This window comes from Electrona antarctica (genome assembly GCF_951216825.1).
Source record: "Electrona antarctica genome assembly, chromosome: 1".
Lineage (NCBI taxonomy): Eukaryota > Metazoa > Chordata > Actinopteri > Myctophiformes > Myctophidae > Electrona > Electrona antarctica.
Window position 1 is genome coordinate 44,499,506 of NC_136806.1, and position 6,000 is coordinate 44,505,505.

Genomic DNA, 6,000 nt, shown 5'->3' on the forward strand with positions numbered 1-6,000 from the left:
CTAGCTGGGTCCCGGTCCATTCTTAATGGATTAAGTTGACACTCAGCATTTTGCAGAGTTATGCAATCCCTCCACACTGCCGGGACTGAATGAAGGAGGAGGAATGAATGGAATACAAATTTGATAGGTGACAAAATTAGTGAATGAAATCTTAAAAATGAATGTATGGATTTGGATGAGTGGAGCATTATTTCATAATAGCAGATCTACAAGCTCACAACACGTTGCCTGAGGTTGTAGTCTAATAGACTATCTGTTTTCACTATTTTTGAAATATTTTGAATCTTCAACTAAAATCACATAAAATAGGAAATAATAGGAATCTATTATTTATTAATTGTATTGGTTATCGATTGTTTTAAAATAATCAACTAGTTTGGTTGCACCCTACTAGCCTGAATCTGCGTTGAAGTTGACTAAATGTCAACCACAACCTTGTCCTTTACTTTGTTATTATTTAACTGCCGCCGGGACATTGTCCTTGTTCACGGACACGGCGAACTTGACATCAGAAAACATAACAACAAGGCCCGGGCTGGCCTAGCGGTCCGGGCACCTAGGCTGTTAATCCAGCCTGACAGCATGTCACGGGTTCGAGTCCCGATCCCGACGACCTTGGCTGCGTGTCTCCCCCCCCCACCCCCCCTCATCTCTATCCCTGTGTCCTGTCAACCTACTGTAAAGCTATCAATAACATTATGTAATGAACGTCAATGCTTGCATCATGGGGGATGATAGCAACTCTGAGAAAGGCCAAAACATACAGACATTGTGAATGTTTTCTGCCATTACGGGCTGAATTCTTAACCATTGTCTGTGTGTAAACCGTGATAAGCCACCAGCAATTAACTGAAATGCACGGCAACAGTGTGATAGCCACTTTTAAGCCTGAAGGGATGGTGTTTAGAAATGTCTACTGTCTTAAAGGCTGAGTTCAGAGTGGCTGTTTACAAGATGTACAGTAAGATGATACTCTGGAGAATGGCTGTATGTGTTTGGTAGTGGTACTTCGGGGGTGGTACAGACTCACAGATGTGTGAAGTAGAATACCTTCTGAAACATTGATTTGTGTGTGTGCTCTCTTTTATGTGAAGATACATAAATTGTTAGTGTGTGTGCGCGCGTGTGTGTGCAATGCATGTGTAATGCCTACAGTACCAGAGAAAGGATTGCTGACTACAGCACCGGTATCAAATCATGGCCTGTCACACTGGGGAAGGCACACACACACACACGCGCACACACACACACACACACACACACACACACACACACACACACACACACACACACACACACACACACACACACACACACACACACACACACACACTGACCTTATAACAGACAGAAAGGGAGTGTTTGCATGTGTATCTAGTCTAGATGGAGGTTTAAATGCCAGCTATCTTCTATGAGTGATATGCATGAATGTATTGCCAGTTGGTGTAGGCCATGGTCCTTTATCAAACCAACTTTCATTGGCCAAGCACATAATGTATTCTGCATTTAACCAATTAAGAATGCACTTGTCCCTTTCTTAAAGATACTATCATTTGTCGGGTGGAAACCTCAAAACTGTTACATTTCAGGATCCAAATTCAAAAGTAGCACGAGTAGCAGATCTACCAGCTCAAAGTGCGTCGCTTTTGCGCCGTATTTCGAGCTTGTGGATCTGCTACGTTTGATACCTTTGTGTGACGCTGTATGATCAAGTAGGGTATTAATTTACTAAAAAACACAAAGTTAGAAATTGAAGATAAGAGCTTTCTGCCTGACGGCGGCGATATGATGCCAGCTGGAGCTGGGATCGAACCCAATCCCAAGCAGCCGCTGCACCTCTGATCCATTGGCCTTATAATACTGATCTGGGAGGTGTGTGTTGATGGGCCTGAGCAGTATGTGGGATGATCTCTTAACTTTATTATTTTTCCTTACAGCAATAGCCTGTATACATAGTCTCTATATATTCTAAGGTAGTAGTAGAGGTAGTAGTCATGTAAGCCTATTGCATAAGCTCAGTGGCCTTGTGGTTAGAGTGTCTGCCCTGAGACTGAGAGGTCGGGGTTCGATCCCCGGTCGGGTCATACCAAAGACTCTGAAAAATGGGACCCAATGCCTCCCTGCTTGACACTCAGCATCAAGGGTTGGATTGGGGTTAAGTCCCTGTGACATACTAGCGTCATGTCCAGGGGTTGTACTTGTACATCAAGCTGCCTCACGCTACAGAAACAGGAGATAGGCTCCTGCCCTATGGGCCTCATGGCTCGGCAAGGCTACTTGCTTTACTTTACCTATTGCATAATGCCGTCAACTAATATTAGAGTACATGGGATACATTTTTATTTTCCTCGTGACCATCTGACCTCATTAGAGATCAAAGCTGTTTTTCAGTGCAGAGAGAAAATGCTCAGTCATTGCTATTTCTACTTGCTAGTGAGTCAGCTGACTAGAGCATGATGAGAACGTATTCTGTGAATACAGGTCAGTTGATTCACTGATGCTTCCTTCTCAGCCTCTGTTATGGCTTCTGTTTCACTCTGCCTTAGCAGCTAGTGATATGTCTGACCTATATAATTTATGTGATATACTACCATCCATGCTGGTGTATGTGACGTCTATAGACGTAGATATTATGCAACGGCACACTGCAGAATTACCACTGGGCATTCACAAAGGAAATTGTGTTAAAGAAGAAAGTTTAACACTTGACTGGTGTGCTTGTAAGCTCACAACGCTCCATGTGTTGTGAGCTTGTAGATCAGCTATTGTCCACATGCAATCAATTGTAAAATGAGGCAGTACGACGCCATCAAGGCCCACCAAAATACATTTTGTCGACAAAATCTGTAGTTATTAAACTATACTAAAACATTTCAGATGACTAAAATGTGACAAAAACTAAATGGAATTTTATTCAAAAGACTGACTAAAACTACAATCTAAATTTGCTGTCGAAATCAACATCAATAGTTGATGAAATTGGTTTCCCTTCAATGGCCGACCACCCTTCAAGAAATGTGTATAGATTTGTCAATTTATAGTTATTAAATGGCATATATACCTTTATGTTTGTGTATTACATTTGATAACTCGACCTCCCACAGGAAGCTGTGCAAGAGAGCCCTTCCAGTTGTGATCTCTGGGATCTGGTGCGCATTAATCAGACACATCAGATTAGCTGGCTGTGATCTGATAGAATTACCCATGAGGGAGTTACTCATAATGGGCATCAAGCACTAGATTAACTCTACTGCCCACCTTGACTGAACAGGACCTGTAATGTTGAATTACCCATGAGGGAGTTACTCATAATGGGCATCAAGCACTAGATTAACTCTACTGCCCACCTTGACTGAACAGGACCTGTAATGCTGTTCTGACATACTATTATTTGTGGGTTCCTGTCCCGTTTATCATGGTCGTTCATGGTTAACACAAACGCAGTGCAACTTCTGATCGATCTGATGAGTTACTTATCGACGTAGTACTTAAAAGGTAATGTGTTTTTTTTTGTAAAGTTACAAGCCCAACACTGACTGTAACAATGCTGTATTATTGACTAAATTGGTACATTGCGTAAATTATTGGTCTGCCGTGACTTGTCAGACAATAATAATATATAACACAATTTAATAACTGTTATATAATAATAAAATATCTACCTCTGAGAACGTAATCTGTGTCTGCCAGTTAACAGCTAGCTAAAGGTGTGACTCGATAACGCATTATTAAGGTCTTATCTCCCTTAGCCACTGCTACTGTAGAAGCAACATGGAAAACAGTGGGATGTTTACAGGCTTGCTTACAGTAATGTCAAAGGCTATACCTGAAGCTAAGAGTTTGAATTGACCCAGCTGTTATGTAATCTCAAAATAAATGAGAGAGAAGGACACAGAGAGCAGCAAGAGGCCCCCTGGGACCTCAGTAACCTTATGCTTTGTTATTCTCATACTTGACTAACCTTTACTCTCACATTCTCTGGTTTTATGGTAAGCATATACTGGCGAAGGGAGGTTGCATGCGTGAGTTTATGCACGTATCGTATATGGTAGGCGTGGTGGGCATTTTTCAACGTGGTGGGGGTGTGTTTGTAAGGCTGTCAGGATTACAAATTTAAGTTGGCGATTAATTGTCTGTCACACATATTATTGCGATAGACAATTTCATTGTGTTTTTTGGTATTGAACATTGGAACATATGTATAAAGAATACATTTCAGAAAATCTAAAAATGCAGCGCGCAGATATGACAAATTACTGTAATATTCATTCTTTTTATACTTAAAAAAAGTATATAGCTGATCTACATGCTTACAATGCATCACAAAGTGACGCGTTGTAAGCTTGTAGATCTGCCATTTCTCCCCTTGCATATAGTCCACTTCCTCCTGGGTGCTTCTGTGTTTATACCTACTAACAACAACATGTATGTTTTATGTCATCTCGTGGAGGTCTGAAAAAAATCATTAACATGGTGAAACACATCTTGATGATGTCATCAAGATGTTTCACTATGTTAATGATTTTGTTCATACTTACAGTTCTAGGAAACACAGAATGGGGGGGACTTTCTATTATTTCCACACAACAGCTCTAAGGTATATTAATGACATAGTAAAATGTTGAAAATGAGTGGAATGCCCCTTTAAGCATTCATTAATGAGCTATGTTGAAATGGCTTTAAGTGGTCTTGTCAACCAGTGCTTGATGTCTATGTGCATGTAAACAAAAAGCAGGAGAAGAGAGGGGACGGTGAGAGATAGGAAAGAAAGGAACGAGTGGAAAGAGAACCATCCATGGAGAGAAGAGAAGGAGGCGAAGGAAGGTGGACTAGCGAATAATGCAGTCTTTATCGACCTGCCTGATGGCGTCTCTCCTGATGTGCATGTGGGGTGCAAGAGAGAGCACCTTTGCTGCCCTTGTTGCTGCCCACTCAAACGCACACACACACACACACACACACACACACACACACACACACACAAACAAACACTTGACTTCGATGAGTTAGACTCTGTGTCTGCAGTCAGTAGTTGAACAGTTACAAACTACTTCTGCCCTAGGGAGAGTCACACATTTACACTCATACACTCACTCATAAACTCAAACACATTCTGTGTGTGAGAGAGAGTTGGAGAAAGTCACTTACATAAGGTCTCTTGGGGGGCCTCTGTTTATGAGGCCAGCAGCACACCACCAAATCAAACGCATGCATGCATGGCATGGCACCAATGTACCATAGAGTTAAAAATAATAAATAGGGCACCGGAAATCCCCTCCCATCCACTTGCATGGAGATGCTCCCTTTTCACCCCTTCTTACGGGTTGGAAAAGTGATGGGTGATCTACAAGTTCACAACGCGGTGCGACGCGTTGTGAGCTTGTAGATCGGCTATTTTCATTTCTGCTTAAACATCTGTTTTCTAATTAATGGAATTTCTTAGATTGTTTGTTGATTTCTTCAGGAAATTACTGGAAAAAAAAAGTTGAATTCTGTTTTTAATTCATGATTTGTTTTTGCTTTTTTGGGAATGTTTTTTGAAAATGTTTGAGATAGTAATAATTAAAACAAAATGTAGGGAACAAAAATGAAAGGGACCCATTCAGTGTTTCCTGCAGGAAAAAGCTTTGGCCCGGTGCTGGCGGGGGGAGAATCTCCGGCGCGTGCCCGAAGCACATCCAAAGTGAAAATTATTATTATTATTGCCCTCAAAATAGTGGAGAAGTTAGAGAAGAGAAGTTTCTTAACACACTTTTCTTTTTTCCCCTCAAATCTTCTATTAGGGTCTAGGTGTGCATATAATATTAAATATTTCACTGCCAGAGATTTTAGGCATGGTGTGGCGCCGTGGGCAAAACAGGTCTGCAGGAAAAACCCTGCTTATACATATTGGTCCATGATCCAACCTTGGGTCTCGTGTTTGGGAACCAGTGGTACACTTTGTACACTTTGTTGCCCATAGTTTAAAGCATAATATGTCCACACACACACACACACACA

General features: G+C 41.4%; 1 protein-coding gene across 1 annotated transcript in view; it reads left to right on the forward strand.

Moving 5' to 3' along the window:
• The window catches only part of fam13b (family with sequence similarity 13 member B), an 86,950-nt gene that overhangs the window by 62,185 nt on the left and 18,765 nt on the right, over positions 1-6,000 (forward strand). The gene's annotated exons all lie outside the window — the stretch shown is intronic.